Source organism: Aquarana catesbeiana, linkage group LG05, assembly GCF_042186555.1.
Source record: "Aquarana catesbeiana isolate 2022-GZ linkage group LG05, ASM4218655v1, whole genome shotgun sequence".
NCBI classification, from domain to species: Eukaryota; Metazoa; Chordata; class Amphibia; order Anura; family Ranidae; genus Aquarana; species Aquarana catesbeiana.
In genome coordinates, this window is record NC_133328.1 from 56097328 (window position 1) to 56119733 (window position 22406).

A 22406-nucleotide genomic window follows, 5' to 3' on the forward strand; every position below is an offset into this window, starting at 1 on the left:
AAGATCCTTTAAACTGTTGTATGTAATAAATTTGGCCCATTCCACTTCCCACAGAGCTTCTCTAAGAAAACTGCAGCGTTTGTGTTTTGAGCTGTTGCCAAGCATTCTCCTCCATTAGCTCAGTCAGTAGTAGATTGTCGAGAGGTGAACACACTGGTTATTTGCTTGGAGGACTTTGACCCTGGTGTAAAAGAAGCTGCAGCCTGAGATGTGTAGTACAGCATAATGCAGGCACGCTGTCATCACAGATGCAGCTTGTATATTATAGCTTTCCTGGCTTTTGAAAACGTTTTCTAGTCATATGTATTGTTATTCAAACATATTCACAGTCCCAAAACCAAATGGGGGCATCCGCCCAATACTGGACTTAAACTATCTAAACAGATTTCCTTGTATACCAGAACTTTAGATGGAATCAACAAGCTCTGTCAGTACTTCTCTAAGACAAGGGTAATTTCTGGCATTAGTAGGCATTCAAGATGCTTTATCTATACATCATCATCTTCCCCTCACATCAGTGTTTTCTATGTTTTGTTTTGAGAGACCAAGACTTCCAATCTGTAGCACTACCATCCAGGCTCTCTTCTGCATCTGGAGTGTTCACAGAAGTGCTTGTCCTTCCACTAGCTCTTTTGCAGACCCAGGGCATTCATGTCACAGGTTACCTAGGCGACCTCTTCCTAAAAGATTCCTCAGCCACAACTTTGTCAACTTTCAGAAGGACGATTCAATCTCTTAAAAAATTTTCAACTGAATAACCAATTTTCCAAAGTCTGCCCTCGAGCCCTCACACTGTACTTGGGACTAATAATGGACACAGCCTAAGCCAGAATTTTTCTTCCTCAAAAGAAAGTTGCCTCCCTAAGGTCCCACATGTGACCTTCAAATCCAAAAGACAGCCCTCAGTTTGGTTCTGCATGAAGGGTTTGGGCTTAGAGGTGGCCTCCTTGGAGGAAGTTTCCTTTGTACAATTTCATATCAGACCTCTTCAATTCAACATCTTTACATACCATAAAAGGTAGTGAAAATAAATGCCAGCCTTACAGGCTGGGGAAGAGTTCGCAACTCCCTAACTGTCCAGGGGACCTGGTTCCCAGAGGAATCAAAGTTCACCAATAACATGCTGAAACTAAAAGCCATCAAATAGACTCTAGAACACTGAACTCCCCTTCTGCAGGGTCAGACAATGCCACAGCAATCGCCTACCTAAACCATCAGGGGCATCAGATGTCAAGCTGCAGTAAGAGAAACGTAAGTCTGATTCTCTGGGCAGAAACTCATATTCCAGCTATCTTCGCTGTCCGCATCCCTAGAGTGTGTGGGCAATTAATGGACACATTTTCTAAGCCACCAAAGACCAAGGGGAATGGTCTCTGCCCCTCTGGATCTTTAAACATCTCTGTCGAAGGTAGGGAAACTCATATGTGGATATCTTGTCCTAAAGTCAGCAACAAGTTGTACAGATTTGCTCCCAGGATCAGGTATCATCTGGTTTTTGTAGTGGTTGCTCTGGTTATTCTTTGGACTCAATTCAGACTGTGTTTTGCCTTCCTTCCAATGAAGATCCTTCCTTGACTGTTGTGCAAAATAGAGGAGGAGAGGCTTCTGGTGATGCTTATTGCACCGAAGTTGGCCCAGAAGGACATGGTACACAGACATACTCAGTCTTCTGGTGGATAAGCCATGGCCTCTTTCAAACAGACCAGACATACTGGCCAAAGCATGGCTCTCGAAACCCAAGTCCTGAAGGATAAGGGTAGTCCTGACTATGTCAATTCTGGCTTACTCAGAGCAAAAAGACCATTTTCTGCAAGATTTATCATCACACATGGAAGCCTTACTTTGCCTAGTGCGAGGACGGGAAGCTGAGTCACAGGGAATACTCTATCACTCGTATTTTGTCCTTTCTTCAGTCTGGTCTTGACCTGGCATTAAGTACCCTTAAGGGACAGGTTTTTGCTTTATCCTTTTTCTTCTAGAAACCTCTTGCCTTGCAACCCTTAATCAAGACTTTTCTTATGGGAGTTTCTCATTTAAATCTCCCAATTTGACTTCCTGTGTCCCCTTAGGGTCTCAACTTGTGCTCTATATACTTCAGAGACGCCTTTTTGAGCTGATTAGAGACATTCTTTTGGAAGATCTCACATGTAAAGTTGCCTTCCTGGTTGGCATTACCTCTGTTAGGCATGTTTCTAAGTTTGCAGCTCTTTCTTGAGGACATTGTTCCCTTTGTCCTGTCCGAAAACATGTCATGGAATTTGTCCTACAGTGCTTGGATGTGGTCATGACTGTCAGGGTCTACTTAGGAGCCAAAGGCTCTGTTCACAAGACTCCCTTTTTGTTATGTGTCCTTAAAGAAAGTTTTCCTCCCTTCTCCATCAGAACTTTTTCTACCAGGGTTGCTGGTATATTTTGATATTTTCAGCATTAAGCATTTGTATCCCAAATTTGCAGGGATGCCACCTGATCCTCTGTTCACTCATTTAGTCTGAGCATATGATAAAATAGAATGCAAAAGATGATGTTGGATACATTTAGGCAAAACTATACACTGCAGGTGTATCTTCTTGTAAATGTATTTTAATGTACAGTAAATGATTCGCCTGCACTGAAAGCTTGCTGAATGTCACATTATTTTTACTATTACTATTCCGAATTTATATAATGTTGACAGTCACATTTTCACTGCTTTATAAATATGTTCCTATGTGTCACAGTTACTATGATCTGTAGATCCAGAGCTAAAGGCAGGCAAATTATATTTGAATGTTGAGTTGTCCTGTGAAAGCTGAGCTTGGACCTGCCCCTCATGCCCCCCATACCTTCTTATTGGCCCATTAATGGAAAATAGAAAGTCTTGGTATGCGTGTGGAACAAGCTTGGCTTTTACAGAAAAGATGAGAATTACATACAGTGGGAACAGAAAGTATTCAGACCCCCTTAAATTTTTACTTTGTTATATTGCAGCCATTTGCTAAAATCATTTAAGTACATTTTTTCCTCATTAATGTACACACAGCACCCCATATTGACAGAAAAAACACAGAATTGTTGTCATTTTTGCAGATTTATTAAAAAAGAAAAACTGAAATATCACATGGTCCTAAGTATTCAGACCCTTTGCTGTGACACTCATGTATTGAACTCAGGTGCTGTCCATTTCTTCTGATCATCCTTGAGATGGTTCTACACCTTCATTTGAGTCCCTGTGTTTGATTATACTGATTGGACTTGATTAGGGAAGCCACACACCTGTCTAAATAAGACCTTACAGCTCACAGTGCATGCCAGAGAAAATGAGAATCATGAGGTCAAAGGAACTGCCTTAAGAGCTCAGAGACAGAATTGTGGCAAGGCACAGATCTGGCCAAGGTTACCAAAAAATTTCTGCTGCACTTAAGGTTCCTACGAGCACAGTGGCCTCCATAATCCTTAAATGGAAGATGATTGGGACGACCAGAACCCTTCCTAAAGCTGGCCGTCTGGCCAAACTGAGCTATCGGGGGAGAAGAGCCTTGGTGAGAGAGGTAAAGAAGAACCCAAAGATCACTGTGGCTGAGCTCCAGAGATGCAGTCGGGAGATGGAAGAAAGTTGTAGAAAGTCAACCATCACTGCAGCCCTCCATGAGAGCCCGCATGGAGCTTACTAAAAAACACCTGAAGGACTCTGAGATGGTGAGAAATTAGATTCTCTGGTCTGATGAGACCAAAATAGAACTTTTTGGCCTTAATTCTAAGCGGTATGTGTGGAGAAAACCAGGCACTGCTCATCAACTGTCCAATACAGTCCCAACAGTGAAGCATGGTGGTGGCAGCATCATGCTGTGGGGGTGTTTTTCAGCTGCTGGGGCAGGACGACTGGTTGCAATCGAGGGAAAGATGAATGCGGCCAAGTACAGGGATATCCTGGACGAAAACCTTCTCCAGAGTGCTCAGGACCTCAGACTGGGACGAAGGTTTACCTTCCAACAAGACAATGACCCTAAGTACACAGCTAAAATAATGAAGGAGTGGCTTCACAACAACTCTGTGACTGTTCTTGAATGGCCCAGCCAGAGCCCTGACTTAAACCCAATTGAGCATCTCTGGAGAGACCTAAAAACGGCTGTCCACCAACGTTTACCATCCAACCTGACAGAACTGGAGAGGGTCTGCAAGGAGGAATGGCAGAGGATCCCCAAATTCAGGTGTGAAAAACTTGTTGCATCTTTCCCAAAAAGACTCATGGCTGTATTAGATCAAAAGGGTGCTTCTACTAAATACTGAGCAAAGGGTCTGAATACTTAGGACCATGTGATATTTCAATTTTTCTTTTTTAATAAATCTGCAAAAATGTCAACAATTCTGTCAATATGGGGTGCTGTGTGTACATTAATGATGAAAAAAATTAACTTAAATGATTTTAGCAAATGGCTGCAATATAACAAAGAGTGAAAAATTTAAGGGGGTCTGAATACTTTCCGTCCCCCACTGTAGATCTTATGTGGTCTATATCTGATTTACTAATTGTTTTGACAGTTTATACCAAGGGCCCATTCACATTTTGGAGGTGTGTTAATGCACATGCGCTAATGTGCGTTATGTGATACCTCAATGTGCATTGCATTAAGGCAGACCATCCAAATCAACAGGCTACTGATGCACCAAAATCACCCAACATTTGGACATGTCACAAAATTTTGGCTGCAAAGAACCACATGGCAGCACATTTGTGTTGCCTTAGTGCATTGGGGCACTATTCAAAATGAATGGCACCGTAATTCATCAATGCATGTAATGTGCGTTGCCGTGAGCTTTGACACAATGCAAAGATGTAAATCAGCCTTCAAATTAACCTCTGCTTCTGCAATATTACATCATATCCTCAGTCTAAGCTGCCCAGGTTTGATACAGATTTACATTAACACAATAGTAATATTTACAAAGTATAACCTGCTGTAATTTTTTAAATGCTGAAGTTGTAAAAATGGTTTTAAAGGTAAAGATGGCCTAAGAATGGCAGGTTCAGGAATGAGCATGTTTCACCAAGGAAGAGAGGCGCTTTGACAGCTATTACCCCAACTCCCTAAGACCAGCTTCTGATGGCTTCCTGATGCTTCATAGACAAACACTCATGGTTAACACATCACCCTCTCTTCTCCATAAAAAAAAGGAAAATATGTCTCCCCAAAAGTGTTTAACCCAGCTAAAAATATCAGTGCAATAAGCCCTTCTAGGTGTAAAATATCTATATTCACTTATCCACACTCATTAAAAAATCATACTCAGCCACATTATTGCATCAACAGGTGACACTAGAATTAGGTCCATTCATTGCCCTGCCTTTCAGTCAGACATCATAATATAAGGCAGTATGGTGAATTAACCAGCTTTATGAATAATATTTATGATCTGTTTTCTTCATATATGTTTATACCTGCTCTTGAAGCATATCATTTGTCAAATGGTAAATGTTCTACTTGTGCTTGTTGTCACAGAAGCCTGCCTACAGCTGTCTACAGTTATCTTTATTTGCCCATTGCACATTCTACTGTCTCTGCTTAACACATGGCTAAAAAGCTCATCTGAACATTGCACTTTAGGCACAATGCCTGGTTTAGTAGCCAATATAGGTATAAGGGGCTGTTATGGGTAACAGATTTTTTTACGAATGTTAATTATGTTCCAATTTTGGCTCGTATGTCAACATTTAGCTGAGCTTTAAAGACTAAGTTCACCTTAGAGGTCGACCGATATATCGGCCGATATTTGGCGTTTTTTACTTAATCGGCATCGGCCGATTGTGCTGATAAAAAAGGCCGATTGTAACTTCAGCCGTGACTTGCAAATGACTTCTGTAATAGAAGTCAATGCAAGTTGCCTGTGGAGAGGATTCTCTCCTCCTCTGGGCAGCCTGCCAAGTCTGATAAGAAGATACATTTGTATCTTTTCAAGTTCTTTTTATCAATAGACTGAACTCCGGGTGTAGAAGCTCTCAGTTTAACCATTTAAAGACTAAATCTTTTCTGACACTTGTTGCTTACAGGTAAAAATCCTGTATTTTCTGCTAGAAAATCCCTTAGAACCCCCAAACATTATATATATTTTTTTTAGCAGAGACCCTAGGGAATAAAATGGTGGTTGTTGCAATATTTTATGTCACACGGTATTTGCGCAGCGGTCTTTCAAACGCAATTTAAAAAAAAAAAATACAGTAATGAATTTAAAAAAAAACTAAGCAGTAAAGTTAGCCCATTTTTTTTCGTCCAAAAGTTTTGATTACCTGTTTTTGTGTATTTAATATTTAAAGCGGAGCGCCGCCGAAAAATTTTTTTTTAAAAGTCAGCAGCTACAAATGCTGCAGCTGCTGACTTTTAAAACATGGACACTTACCTGTCCAGGGCGCCCGCGATGTCGGCACCCGAGGCCGAAGCGTCTCTCCGCCCTCGGGTGCTGCCGCCTCCATCTTCGGTAAGGGAATCAGGAAGTGAAGCCGTGCGGCTTCACTTCCCGGTTCCCTACCGCGCATGCGCGAGTCGCGCAGCGCAATACGGATGGTCCCTGCTGCCTCTGGGACCCGTGTGTTTCCCAGCAGGCAGCGGGGAGGGAGCAGGAAGTGGCGTAAATAACCGCAGATTCTGCGGCTATCTATGCCGGAAGTGGGTACAGATACCTGTAATATACAGGTATCTGTACCCCCCTCCCCCCTGAAAGGTGCCAACTGTGTCACCGGAGGGGGGGAGGAATCTGATGAGTGGAAGTTCCACTTTTGGGTGGAACTCCACTTTAAGATAGTTTTTTTTTTTTTCTAAATTATACATACAAGTGAACTGATCGGAGGTTTGTTTTGTTTAATGTTTAAATGTAAAAAATTTTCTGTATCACTTATTACTTAAGGCTGCTTTCACACTGGAGCGGGCAGGAGTTGATGGTAAAACGCTGCTAGCTTTAGCGGCGCTTTACCGTCATTTTAGAGGTGCTATTCGGCTGCTAGCGGGGCGCTTATAACCCAGCTAGCGGCCGAGGAAGGGGTTAAATGCGCCCCTGAAGCGCCGCTGCCAAAACGCTTTGCAGGCGCTTCGGCAGTGGTGCGCATTCATTTCAATGGGCAAGAGTGGTGGAGGAGCGGTATACACCACTCCAAAGATGCTGCTCGCAGGACTTTTTTTTACATCCTGCCAGCGCATCGCCTCAGTGTGACAGCACTCAGGATATCACACTGAGACTGCAGGGGAGCCGTTTTACAGGCACTTTACAGGCGCTCTTTTTAGCCCAAAAGCACCTGAAAAATGCCCCAGTGTGAAAGGGGTCTAACTGTTAGATTTTATGAGATGAAGGGAAAAAAAAAAAAAAAAATCGGCCAAATATATCGGCCCAAAAAATTGGCATCACATATCGGCCATCGGCCACCGCGATTTCTAAATATCGGCATCGGCATCGGCCAGAGAAAACCCCATATCGGTCGACCTCTAGTTCACCTTTTGTAAAAAATGATAAATGCACATACTTTTGCAGTTATCAGCAGATGGCAGGTGCACGGTCAGGCTCTTGCACACACTGCCTAGAGCTCTCTGCCTGTATCTCTATACAGGCAGACAGTTCCTTAGCAGTAGGCAGTGTGAACGAACTGGGGGCGAGCTGATGAACACGCCCGCAGGCCATTAAAACTGCAAGTCTGTCTGCCGCAGTGGTAGATGGGACTTGTAGTTTTTTCATTTAAAGATTCATGTGAATGAATGACGCAGCTGTGTGGGCGGAGCGAAGATGAACCCCTGCCCTACTATCACAGTAGGGGATCAGGGGGTAAGCATGGGGGTGCTGCCTAATAACATGTTATACCCTAAATATGTTACTAAAAGTGAACTTGTCCTTTAAATTCAGATTGAAATTTTAAATATATTTATGTTTGAACTGCAGTTGGTCACATTTTAGATAAATATATAATATTGCAACAAATATCCAGGGCTTGTTCAGGCGCTGGGACTGTGTTGGAACAGCAAAATCTCAAGACAAGACAAGGCAAAAAGCCTTGTTCCCTATTCATCTGAAAAAAAAAATTAAAAAAAGGTTTTGGCTTTAGTTACACTTTTAGGGCTCAATTACATTAGCTTTGTTGGGCTGCAAAGCATGCATGTCCTATGAGTTTAGTTCAGAATAATGTGATGTGTTTAAAAAAAAAATACATGGTTACACCACAACGTTAAAAAGGCATGCCAGTGCATGCTAATTATGTGCGTACTGATGCGTGCGTTATGGTGTGGAAAAGCCCTAAAAAATAACTATACAAATAAATTAAAACAATGAAGTTAGCACCAGGAAACCTGATAACTACTCAGTGCAGCAATGTTACCATTGCACATCGTGGGTGCACTTATGAGCCTCTTCTGCTGTTGCTACCATAAGTAGCTCCAGATCATGTCTGAAAGATACTGACAATTGGGTGGTATCTACTCCTGGCAGTGTTCACTGTCTACAAGTCAGCAAGCCCCTCCCACCTGTCTGAAGCTTGTGCATAGCCTGCTGCCTATATAGGGAGCAGCACCAAGGAAGCCTGCCAACACTATGCCTAGGTCACAAAGTGCATTGTTAAGATTAGAGCACTGACTAATTATTTACTGTCAATAGAGCAGCCCAGGGTTGCTGGATATTAGATTTATTTATTTTTGGCTTTTATATCTCTTCATTTAGAAATTTGTAACATTACAAACAGTATAACAAAATACTGTATACTATTGTTGGACGATATTGGAACAAGGATCTGTGCATTGTTATTTTACATTGACACAGACAAAGAGAGATTGTGATAGTTTTTTTTCATTTTTTAATTATCCTTTAACCCCCTGCTGCCACTTACCAGTGGCCCTTTAAGAAGGTCTGAACACTAGGAGGTGGAAGCAGGATTCCTGACAACGTGACCACTGTGATTGGCTGTCACTGTAGTCACACAATCAGGAGCTCCTAATTGTAAACAATGACCAGGAACTGTCCCTGACAGCTTGGTCACTGTGCTGGGAGTGTGCAGTTAGTGCACTTTTAGCTCAGGATATCGGTGCCCCATGGATGCATACATGCGTACAGCCAGTGGGAACAGGTTGACATAATTTTCCTTGGTACAGGTTTGCTTTAAGCTCAATGCTGGGCAAATATAAAAAAAATGCTTTTGGGGGACATGGCTTGCCTTTGAAGAAATAAGATGCATTGCTGCATTAACGATGTATTGCTCTCCCCTAAGGACTCACTTTTGGCTTATTTTCCACAACATCCATAACCCTAAACAAGAGGAATGGCTACCAAGAAGAATATTAAACTGACCTGAACCCCAGGGAGGACTAAATCTAAGCCTCCTACATGATTTGTTTCAGCCATCACAAGCAACTTCAGCATCTATGGCTTGTGACAATATGATGTGGCTTCCTTATCCTTGTGAGCAAGCCAGGAGTGGTGAGACACAGCAAGAGTTTTGGCTTGGAGACTGTATGCAACCAATTCAATGTATGCAACCAATTCACTAATTATTAAAAACACTGCAGGAAAAGCTAAGTTGAGTGCAACTGATATTTTTTCTTACTTTCAATATGAAGTGGCTGACACGAATCCCACATGCAGAGGGTTCACTGGCCTCCCCTGCATTACATTCCACTGATTCTCTGGATACGATACAGTCTTCTGTGTTGTCATGAGACACTGAAATTGATATTGACCTTCAATCCCAAATATGGTCATTTACTACTTGGTCAGACCTAGAGGGGTACACTTCTAGTATAGTGGAATCCTACAAGTCTGAACTGGCGGGGATCAAGCAAGATGTATCCCACATAAGTAACAGGCTAGGGGACGTTGAGAAGTCATGGGAAGACATTCTTACTAGCAGAGGCGTCTCTAGGCTTTGTGAAGCCTTAGGCAAGACTTGGACATGAGGCCCCACTCACTCCCATAATGGGAAAAATAATTCAAGTGATTAAATTGCATATATTAAGAGTCTTAAATCCTTTGAACTATGAATTCAGTTTCTAGATTTTTCTTTAACAAATTCTTCTTTAATCAAAGATCATTAAACATAGAGTCGGTATGTGTATAAATGTGTGTATATATAGATATATAATACACGCACACAAATATAGATAAAATGTGTGCAGCTGCAACTAGCAACAAAAGTCAAAAACAATATTTCTCCATTTACATGAAGGTCATGGTAATAAAACCAAGCCAGCACATAGTTCCCCCTTACATTAGAGTCTGCAGGATTCCTCCTTACAGTGCAAGGGAACCTTTGATGTAAAGGGGAATGCAGATGACTTTCTTGTAAAGGGGAACTCTGGTGACCAGAGATCACCTTATATCAGAGTGCACAGCTTTCCCCTTTACATTAGAGTTCCCCTTTGCATCAGGGTCCACAGAGTACCAACAGGAACAGAACTATGATGTGGGGTGACTCTGGTGATCACAAACCATATTCCGTAGAGTTAATGCACTAAGGTAAGGGGGGGTTACTGAGGGGAAACCTTTATATCAGTGCTCGCTTACCTTTCTTTTATTCACGCCCCCTTACATAACTGATCCCCCCTCAGACTGGCCTTGCAGCGCTGTCACTGACCTCCTCTCAAGTGCACCGTGCAGGGCTCAGTCAGATGGCCCTCTCTGGGCTCCAGCTTGGTGGCTCATCCTTTATTCTCCTCTCCACAGTTCACACACATCTGACTCCTCCCGTGACCCCTGTCCTGGCAATGCTCCTGCTCTTGACTCCTCTGTAGGCTCCCCCTGAGACTGCAGACATCATACAGGAGATGGTCAGAGAGTGTGTGGACATGATACATGAGATGGTAAGAGAGTGTGCAGACATGATACAGGAGATGTCAGAGAGTGTGGATATGATACAATGGATGGTCAGAGACTGCAGACATGAAACAAGAGATGGTCAGAGACTGCAGACATGATACAAGAGATGGTTAGAGACTGTGGGCATGATACAAGAGATGGTCAGAGACTGCAAATACAGTATAGTACAGGAGATGGTCAGAGACTGCAGACATAGTACAGGAGATGGTCAGAGACTGCAGACATAGTACAGGAGATGAGAAACATAAATTGTTACCCCAGCTTCACTGCCAATATAGAAGTCCACGAACTGTGATCTGGTACTTTCAGGCCCCACAGATACGTTACCTAAAACAGGAAGACTGGCAACTCGGATGCTCTTGAAAAAAAGTACTTTATTGATTACATGGGTACACGGGTGCAGGCTATACTCTGACGTGTTTAGGCTAAGAAGCCTTCATCAAAGCATGGTACAGGAGATGGTCAGAGACTGCAGACATAGTACAGGAGATGGTCAGAGACTGTGTGAACATTATACAGGAGATGGTCAGAGACTGTGTGGACATGAGTCAGGAAATGTTCAGAGACTGTGTGGACACACTACAGGAGGTGGTCAGAGACTGCAGACATACTACAGGAGATGGTCAGAGACCGCAGACATAGTACAGGAGATGGTCAGAGACTTCAGACATGATACAGGAGATGGTCAGAGACTGTGTGGACTTGATACAGGAGATGGTCAGAGACTGTGTGAACATGATACAGGAGATGGTCAGAGACTGTGTGGACATGAGTCAGGAAATGTTCAGAGACTGTGTGGACACACTACAGGAGGTGGTCAGAGACTGCAGACATACTACAGGAGATGGTCAGAGACCGCAGACATAGTACAGGAGATGGTCAGAGACTGCAGACATGATACAGGAGATGGTCAGAGACTGTGTGGACATGATACAGGAGATGGTCAGAGACCGCAGACATAGTACAGGAGATGGTCAGAGACTGCAGACATGGTACAGGAGATGGTCAGAGACTGCGTGAACATAATGCAGGAGATTATCAGAGACTGCAGACATACTGCAAGAGATGGTCAGAGACTGCAGACATGATACAGGAGATCATCAGAGACTGCAGACATACTACAGGAGATGGCAAGAGACTGCAGACATTATACAAGAGATGGTCAGAGACTGCAGACATGATACAGGAGAGGGTCAGAGACTGCAGACATACTACAGGAGAGGGTCAGAGACTGCAGACATGATACAGGAGATGGTCAGAGACTGTGCGGACATGACTCTCCTGTGCTTCTACTCGCCTTTCTTCATGTGGGGGTAAGAATAGAGTCCTTTGCCCTGCAGAAACTCTTAAAGCGGTTGTATACCTGCACTGAAATGTTTTAATTTTTTTTAAAAAAACAAAAAAACCTGTAAGGCAAAGGCATAATGAGCTAGTATGCAGCGCATACTAGCTCATTATGAAATACTCACCTTAGAATGAGACCTTGGCATCTGATCCCGGTCCACGCTGAGGAAGCTGACATGTTCCCTTGGCGTTTCTTCCGGGTTCGTGGCTCCAGCGCTGTGAGTGGCTTGTGCGCGGGAGTCCTCTGCCCCGCAAGGTCCGGCAGCATCTGCCGGACCTTCAGCCAGGCCTTCACAGCACATGCGCTGCTGACTTCACCGTACAGGTTTAGGAGATATTCAATTTACCTATAGGTAAGCCTTATTATAGGTAAAAATAAAAAAAAGGGGTATAAAACCACTTTAACGAGCTGGAGCTGGAGCTTGCACATTTTTTTTTATCATTGTGGCAAGTAAATGGTGTGGTGGGGGGCAAGCTGTACATCACTCTTTATGCCCACATAGCTAATAGATGAGAGATCGGTAACTTGAAGTGCCCACCCCATAGTCACACTTCAGGTCTGTCCTAACACAGACTCAGTCTCAGTCTGCCCCCAGCACACACTATACAGCTCCCATAGACAATGCTGTACAGTATAGAGCAATGCAGCAGTGACACAGCTCACCTGTGTCCAGTCCTAAGCATGCCTCCCCTGTCATCTCCGGTTTCCCCCTTCTCTCGGCATCTTCATGCTCCTCGGAGCACTCACTGCATACACAGTACAGAGAGCCAGGTACACGTGATGGGTGAGGAAGAAGATGTCAGCAGCGCCCTCATTGGATACAAGGCTGCAGAGCCCTGTTGTGATGTAACTTCTGATTGGCAAAGTGTGTAGTGGGCAAGGCAAAGTGTTGGAAGCATCCGTACACTACACAGTGAGTGAAAGGGGAGCCCGGGGGAAGGCAGCACTTGTTCGGATATGCGGTCCCGGCGTGCCCTACAGCCAGTCCGACCCAGGGACACTGACCAGGGGACATACTTTCCCCCTTCCACACATGGTAGGCAAATAAGACGGCCACGAGGCCCCTGCAAGTGCGAGGCCTAAGGCGACCGCCTAATTTGCCTAATTATAGAGCCGCCTCTGCTTACTAGGTTGGATGAACATCACATTGCCATCTCTCAGCATTCTGCCTAGCTCCACGATCTAGCCTTACTTTTGCATGATCAGGTAAATCGAATGCACAGAAATAATATTCGGGTCAAAAGGCAACCACGCTGTGGTCCATGTTGAATCAATTACTGCATGACTAAATGAGGACTCAAGTAGACCTAAATACCTTATGGGGGAGATTTACTAAAACTGGTGCACAAAGAATTTGATGCAGCTGTGCATAATAACCAATCAGCTTCTAACTTTAGCTTGTTCAATTAGGCTTTGACAATAAAACCTAGAAGTTTATTGGTTACTATGCACATCTGCGCCAGATTCTGTGTGCACTAGTTTTAGTAAATCCCTCCCTATTGGTCATATGCACTAGTTTAAAATAAAAGATGTCATCATGAGAGTGGCAAAGGGTACAGATGAGAATTGTTTCAACAGGCCTACCTATTTCCTATGACACCCTTCAAGAACAGCAAATCAGTCACTTTCATATCTCTGGGCAACCTTCTACATCTACTTGGAGCTTTCCAATTATCCCTCGTACAGCTTCCTAATTGGTCTCTAATTCTGGTTTTCTCAGCCATTACCATGAGAAAAACCTGGAAAAGGGTGTCCCCAAAACTCCAAAGTAGTACGTAAGTCCCAATCAGAAACCTGTCCGGTTTCAAAGACCTGCTTGATAACTTTAATTTCATTGTGTAGACCATGCTGACCATTCTTAATCCTAGACTATTGTGCTATCTCTTGGTGAATGACTGAATGCTTTATATCACACTGGTCATTGTTCTACACTGTCATTCCCTTAGAATTTCTACATCAGAATTGTTCAGATGCAAATCCTGTTCTAGCACTATCATGGGACGTTTTCCAAAGATCTCTTTCCAGGTATTTGATGATCCTTCCTCACTGGTTATTTACACCTAATTTACATCTCCCTCTTTGGGTACATCTACATTATACCTCTTGATGTTGTACTCTATGATATGTCCCTGACTTTGCTGGGACTGGGGCCTCATGTTTCTCTTACTCTCGGACTGATTTAGAATCTGAACTACAGACGTGGCACTTAGATATCAGTCTTGGTTATGCATACTCCTACTTCTATAACTCCCTTATTAGCTCAGATGTACTGTTGTGGGAGGTTATCTGCTGGACTTTTCAATGTCATCCATTGCTGGCAATATACCCCCCATTTTAATAGGTGGTTTACCAGGTATTTATGAACTTGCTGTCTCTTCCTTTAAACAGATATTGTGCTTTTTTTCGCACCTGGGTGCTCCTGTAGGCTCAGCAATGCCAACCTATTCCTCACACAGATGAAGGAACATGTCTCCTGAATGTGTTTTTCAATGTTGTCCATTTTGCATAATTGCTCCTTTGTAGTGACAAACATCTGGAATGTTCTCATGAATATTCTCCTGGTGGTGTCCCTAGATTCACAAGTGCTATGTCCAACCCTAGTAGCCTAATATCCCTTCCCTCTGGGTCTGTGGCCCGTCATCATTCAATCGTTTTATCACATCTCGTTTTCTGAGCAAGGCCCTGAAAGATCACACATCACCACATTTACCCACCCTGCTAGACACAGGATGATGCATTTATGAGTGTCCCATCTCTAAGTTTTAAGTTGAGTGTTCGGAGTATACTGTCTGTTCAGATATTTGTCTCTACCTCTCCTGCGTGCATCCTAGACATAATTTCTAATTGCACCTACCTCTAACTCTTTAGCCCCCTCTGCCATCTTTGATTCCTGCTATGGGGTGGTATTCTGTTGAACTATTTGAGAATTTTACATTTTATTGCAGTGTGGTTGTGACAGTATTTCCTAACCTACCATTCAATCTTTTAGGCATTTGTAGCACTTTGTTTTCCTGTGATACTGCAAATGTACACATTTTCATGAGTCCAGCAGTGTCATTCTTACCATGTCAAATTGATACCAACTCCTATTTGCTTACATTTTTTTATTTTCTAGATATGAATGTAAAGGTTTCAGGTTTTTCCCCTTTCATTCTAAAATGCTGACAGCTCTAATGTATACACAAGTGCTACATGGATATCTCACTTACCTGATGTACTACAGTTTTCTTAACCTTGCTTTTTGCTTTCACTAACTGAATGCGTGAAATGCTTCAATTACTTGCCTCATACTCTTTCTTCTTTGTCTTTCCAGATCAAGTTTTAATAAAAACTTCCCCTTCCTCTCCTTACAGGTTTTATGATTTGGCTGAAAACATAGGGCACTTTTTCTTTAACCCAAAGTGGTCCTATGACTGCAAACACCAATGTCTCTATGTCCCTGCTCTAGGCCTTACACTGTTTTTCAGTATATGTGCACTGAGTAGGGGCGGATCCAGAGCTTAGTCTCGGGAGGGGCACTGCCAGAAAATATGTTTTTTTGGGGGCAATTTATTGGGGAAATGGCTGGTGTTGGCACTTCAATCATCACAGCACCATGGTTGTTATGGTGTCAGGATGATTGAAGCGCATTCTTTCTATGATTACATTGTTATATAAAATGAAATTGTTCAACTCACCATAATGCAGAATCAGTGGGAGCCTGAGTGTATCACTTGCCACCGTCGCCTGCCACCAGATGCGGATTGTCACTTGCCACGTCGCCTGTCATCAGATGCAGATTGTCACTTGCCACATCACCTGCCACACATTGTGGATTGTCACTTGCCACGTCACCTGCCACACGTTGCGGATTGTCACTTGCCATGTCGCCTGTCACCAAATGCAGATTTTCACTCGCCACATCGCCTGCCACATGTTGCGGATTGTCACTTGCCACAACGCCTGCCACACGTTGCGGATTGTCACTTGCCACGTCGCCTGTCACGCATTGCAGATTGTCACTTGCCTGCTACAATTATCACTTGCTTTGACACTTTCCTGCTAAGGTGGTCTCTTGCTGTGTCTCTCTTATGTGGTCTCTTGCTGTGTCTCTCTAAAGTGGTCTCTTGCTGTGACTCTCTAAGGTGGTCTCTTGCTGTGTCTCTCTAAGGTGGTCTCTTGATGTGTCTCTCTAAGGTGGTCTCTTGATGTGTCTCTCTAAGGTGGTCTCTTGCTGTGTCCCAGAGTCAGGCAGCAGATTACCAGTCAGGCAGCAGAGAGATGATATAATCTCTCTGCTGCCCACTGCTGCCTGCAAAGTGAGGGCGGAACTGCAGGGATGCCAGCTCCCTGATTGACCAGCCGCCCGTTCACCCAACCGAGCCGCCCAGCAGCCTGGCCCGCCCGCGGAGCCACCTGTTCTCTCACCCGCGGAGCTGCCCGCCCGCGGAGCCGTACGCCCACTCACTCACTCACCCGCATTCTCGGGGGGGCCATTGCCCCGGTGCCCCCCCCCGGATCCGCCCCTACAACTGAGTACACCTTTTTGATATCTAACTCCTTTCCACCAGGACTTTCAATTCTTTCTGGTCCATGCGACTGCCAGTTTCTGCTACTATCTTCACTCTCTCTCTTTTCTGATTTATACATTATTCTCTTCATTGCTCTTGTTCTCACCCACCCCCTTTCATGTCTCTATCCCTTTTTTCCCCATCCAGTCCCTATTCCCTTTCCTCTCCTTTTTCTAAGCCTTCTTTCTGTGTCCTTTACCTCCCTCCTCCTTGCCCCTTTACCCTTGTCCCTTCTACATCATACATTCAGCTCCTTTTTTGAATTTATGATCCTCAGTGGCTCCGCTAACCATTTGCTTCTTTATTATCAAGGGCTTCATCCACCCTTCCAAGAAATCACAAATTATCATTATCTAAAAAGGCAGGTTGCCCAGATTTCCCTATTACAATTAATCCACCTATTCACATATTTTTTTTCCCCCGATGTAATAATAGATATTACACTACATGGCATCACATTACTAACCTGGAAGGCAACAACAAGGGTGTCTCCATTGCTTTCCACAAATCATTATACACACAAGTCATGGATAGTAAAACAGACCCTCGAGGTAGATGCCTGTTTTTAAAACTTTCCTCATAACTACATGTTTACTACTGGAAACTTTTCCTTACCTAATACCACACATGTATCCCACTGTTTGCAATATCTCAACCTTCCTAAACAAATTGATGAAGGCCAGATTATTTTAAGGGGTGACTTCAACTTGAACCCACTTATTGACATCTCAAAAATGCCCATAAAGATCTGTGATCAGTGCAAACTTAAAGTAAATTATCTCATATGAAACTACTTAATCTTTGTCACATTCTCCATCCAATGGAGAAAGATTTTGCTTATTTCTCATCTATTCATAACTCTTTTAATTCAATCGATTATATTGTTACCTCCCAATGTCTTTTACACCCACAACCTAGAATCAGCATTGGCCCAAAAATCAGGTCTGGCCATTTTCCCATCTTTTGTAGCTTTAGCCTAAGAGACCCTACCTCTAAACCCTTGACTTGAGATCTACAGTGCCTTGCAAACGTATTCACCCCCCTTGGCTTTTTACCTATTTTGTTACATTACAGCCTTTAGTTCAATGTTTTTTTAATGTGAATTATATGTGATGGATCAGAACACAATAGTCTAAGTTGGTGAAGTAAAATTTAAAAAATATATACATATATATATATATATATATATATATATATATAGCTCTGATTCAACCAATTACCTTCAGAAGTCACATAATTAGTGAAATGATGTCCACCTGTGTGCAATCTAAGTGTCATATGATCTGTCAATACATATACACACCTTTTTGAAAGGCCCCAGAGGCTTCAACACCTAAGCAAGAGGCACCACTAACCAAACACTGCCATGAAGACCAAGGAACTCTCCAAACAAGTAAGGGACAATGTTGTTGAGAAGTACAAGTCAGGGTTAGGTTATAAAAAAATATCCAAATCTTTGATGATCCCTAGGAGCACCATCAAATCTATCATAACCAAATGTAATGAACATGGCACAACAGCAAACCTGCCAAGAGATGGCCGCACACCAAAACTCACGGACCGGGCAAGGAGGGCATTAATCAGAGAGGCAGCACAGAGATGTCTGCAAACCCAACACATCCCATCACAATCCCCACAGTGAAACATGGTGGAGGCAGCACCATGCTGTGGGGATGTTTTTCAGCAGTCGGGACTGGGAAACTGGTCAGAGTTGAGGGAAAGATGGATGGTGATAAATACAGGGATATTCTTGAGAAAAACCTGTACCACTCTGTGTGTGATTTGAGGCTAGGATGGAGGTTCACCTTCCAGCAGGACAATGACCATAAACACACTGCTAAAGCAACACTTGAGTAGTTTAAGGGGAAACATGTAAATGTGTTGGAATGGCCTAGTCAAAACCCAGACCTCAATCCAATAGAAAAAGACTTCTCAGCTCTTCATCTCACAAATCTGACTCCTCTCCCCTTAAAATACTCATCACTTTCTGTAAATATTACTCCAGTCTTTATATTCTAAATTATATATTTCCTTCTCTATCAAAGGAAGAAAAATGGAGTAAGATCTTTATCTGCCTTGAAGATGCTAAACTCCCCTCTCTTCTATCCAGTACCCTCAAATCTCTAAATTCTCCCTTTTCTGAGGGAACTTGCTCTTGACATTAAATAGGAATAGCCTGATGAAAAAGTCCAATGACCCGATGGCTTCACAGATAGGTTTCATAAAACTTTTTAAAAGGAGCTATTGCCTGAACACCAATTTCCTCCTCAAGCCTCACATTTCCATCATATATGCTGGCCCAGGTGACCAGGCACCAAATTTCTAAAATGAATGGCCCTTTATTTCTGCCCTTTAACAAATGGTAAAATGGTTGTGCATAAATTATCACGCTATAAGTATTATCTACTAATGTAACTATCTACCACAATAACAATTCTGCCTATGATTTTAAAAGACTTTAATAGATTTGGTGGTTTGAGCAATTTAAAAGTAAACCTAAACAAAAACATCTTGATATCTCTTTGCAGGGCTCAACTGTAACACCTATAGGTGCATCTAAAAAAACTAGAATATTATCAAAGTTAATCTATTTCAGTAATTCAATTCAAAAAGTAAAACTCATATATTATATAGATTCATTATGCATTTCTTTCTTTCAATTTTGATGATTATGGCTTAAAGCTAGTGAAAACCCCAAATTCAGTATCTCAGAAAATTAAAATATTACATGAGACCAATAAAAAAAAAAAAGGATTTTTAATACAGAAATGTTGGCTTACTGAAAAAGCATATGTCACTTCCGGTCGCCGCTAGGTCACGTGCTGACGCGTTTCATCATATTGGACTTACGGCGCAGCATCCCTTCTATTTATCGATCCATCGCTCCTCCCATTAAGCATCCATAACCTAGATCACTTTAAACCACCACTGGTGCACGTCAGCAGCAAGAGGATTATTTGCTAACAACAGGCAAAGCGATCGGATCATGTACTACATAATAATACTCAGTATAATAACTTTTACAGGAATCTTGGTCCGAACTAACCGACCACGTTTAGACAGTTCCCTTACCATGTTGGAACTTTTCCACACTGGTTTGATCCTGTCTACACCCCAAAATTTTAAACCTGATGGATCTTGGTTATGGGCCAGTTTATAGTGCAAAGATACACTGTGGTCTTTAAAACCTAATTTAATGTTCTGAATGTGTTTGGCAATCCTAATCCTTAGAAGTCTTTTTGTGCGGCCTTTGTACTTACAACACTACCCTGAAGGAATTGGTCCAGATACTGCCCCATCCTAGATGTGACAGACCCTATTCCATTAATAATTGGACTGGCAGGAGGGTTCTGAGGGTCCAAAGTGTTTTTTAAACCCACGGATCATAACAGTTACCACCCTGTACAGAATTGATATCATGCCCTCTGGCTTAAAATTATCCCTAAGGGAAAAAATTATGAGGGCTAAACACAACTGTTCTACCATTAATGATTTTATTGCACAATCAGAAATCATAAATGGAAGATTTAGCAGAGCTTGTAGAGAGGTCACCAGGCCAATGAGGGGTTTGGGGTGGTTTATTTCTACACCTAATAATAAGGAATTCCAAATGAATGAATTTATTACATGTAACACCACTCATGTGGTGTACGCCTTGGAATGCCCCTGTGGGCTTATGTATATAGGCCGCACAAAAAGACTTCTGAGGATCAGGATTGCCGAACACATTCACAACATTAAATTAGGTTTTAAAGGCCACAGTGTATCTTTGCACTTTAAACTGGCCCATAACCAAGATCCATCAGGTATAAAATTTTGGGGTGTAGACAGGATCAAACCAGTGTGGAGAGGTTCCAACATGGAACTGTCTAAAAGTGAAACACAATGGATTTACCTTACTGATACACTCACGCCTAAGGGGCTGAATGTTGAATTAGATATTAATTGTTTTATTAATGATTACTAAATTTTAATACTAGTTTATTGTACACTTTTTATGACATATCAGATTTATGAAGCTGAGTCTTTATTTTTATTGTAATATAGTTCTTCATTTCTATCTACCTTTTCCAATGAATACGGAGTTATAGGGGTTAATTTTTTGTATGTGCATCTATATTCATTATATATTAGGTATGATGAATTTGGTATTTATATGAATTTTGACCAATTTAAGCATTGTACTGTTTATATGTTATCAATGTAAGAATTGGCAGGTCAAGTGGTATGCCAGTTTAAGTTTCTGTAACAGTTATATAAATGTGTGTTTATTTACTATGGTCTGTAAGTTACACTATGGATTATAGTAATAACAGGTCTCCCTTTGGGTATTATACTGAGTATTAATATGTAGTACACGATTCGATCGCTTTGCCACTTTGCCTGTTATTAGCAAATAATCCTCTTGCTGCTGACGTGCACCAGCGGCGGTTTGAGGTGATCTGGCTTATGGATGGTTAATGGGACGAGCGATGGATCGGTAAATAGAAGGGATGCTGCGCAGTTAGGTCACGCCCTCAGACAAAGTCGGATATGACAAAACGCATCAGTACGTGACCTAGCGGCGACCGGAAGTGACGTATGCGTGTCACCGTCTGCGGAGAGGCAACCAGGAATAACAGCGCAGACTGTTGTAACTGGTGTTTGCGGATTGATGACTAGGCTTTACTTTATGCTTATGATTGTTTTACTATTTCTAAGTGCAACTGGTAGGGGTCGGGATTTGCAATTCCATGTTATACAGGATCACGCTATGTGGATTCTTTCTTTTTATGATCCCGTTAACATGGAGTGATTTGCAGCCCTAACCAGACCTATTGCGGATGATGTTACATTGAATGGTTTCAAGGAAAGTTACTTACAGATTTCTTGTGAGTGTAAACAACCTTGGGGAGAGTGCCTCACACAGTGTGGACCTGGTGGATTTGTGCACCGAGATCTAATTTCTACTAGAACCACCTGCTTTCTTTAGAATACTCACCTTTATCACCTTCATTTATTATACGAATGCCGGCCAAGTTGTCATGGACTGATGGGAGCGCCGCTGTAGCATTTGTTTTGAACTGTATTTTAGAACTTTATTTTATGCTATTTTGTTTTATATGTCACCACGTATCAGCCTGTTGGCAAGATCCACTGCTGTTACCATTGTGATATTCACCCTTTTTTCTTGAATGTGAGTGCTACATATTTTTAAATACATTTTTGTATGAAGTCCTACACTGTGAAGCCTCTTCCTTCCATTATTCCATTCATCTGAGATTATCTAGAGACAGATGGTCCATATCCAAGATAGATCCTTCACCTAAACAGCCTGGTCCCATTGAGGAGGTGCAGTGCTCAGAGGATTACGAGGAGAAGATTTTTCATGCTGGCTTTATTTGCAAGAGTGCATCTAATCTCTATAACTTGAGATCCAACTGCTCTGGTAAGCGGCTTTGATTATATTTGAAGGAGAACACATCGAGTAAACACTGTTATTCATCACTGTTTGTTGTTGTTTTTGAGCTCATTGGACTATTCTTTTCATACAATATATCATTATTTTCAGACACTCATCATGGTTGAATTATTTGTATTCACTGTAATTTCACTGTAATTATTGTGTAGCGCGCTTATATATTTTTTCTTACAGTGTGGGCAGGTGCCAAGTTCTGCTTGAAAATTAAATCAGCATCTCCATAAAGCTGGTCAGC

The 22406-nt window shown here is 42.4% G+C and overlaps 1 pseudogene; it reads left to right on the forward strand.

Annotated features, from left to right (window-relative positions):
- The window catches only part of LOC141145933 (uncharacterized), a 186764-nt pseudogene that overhangs the window by 90774 nt on the left and 73584 nt on the right, over positions 1–22406 (forward strand).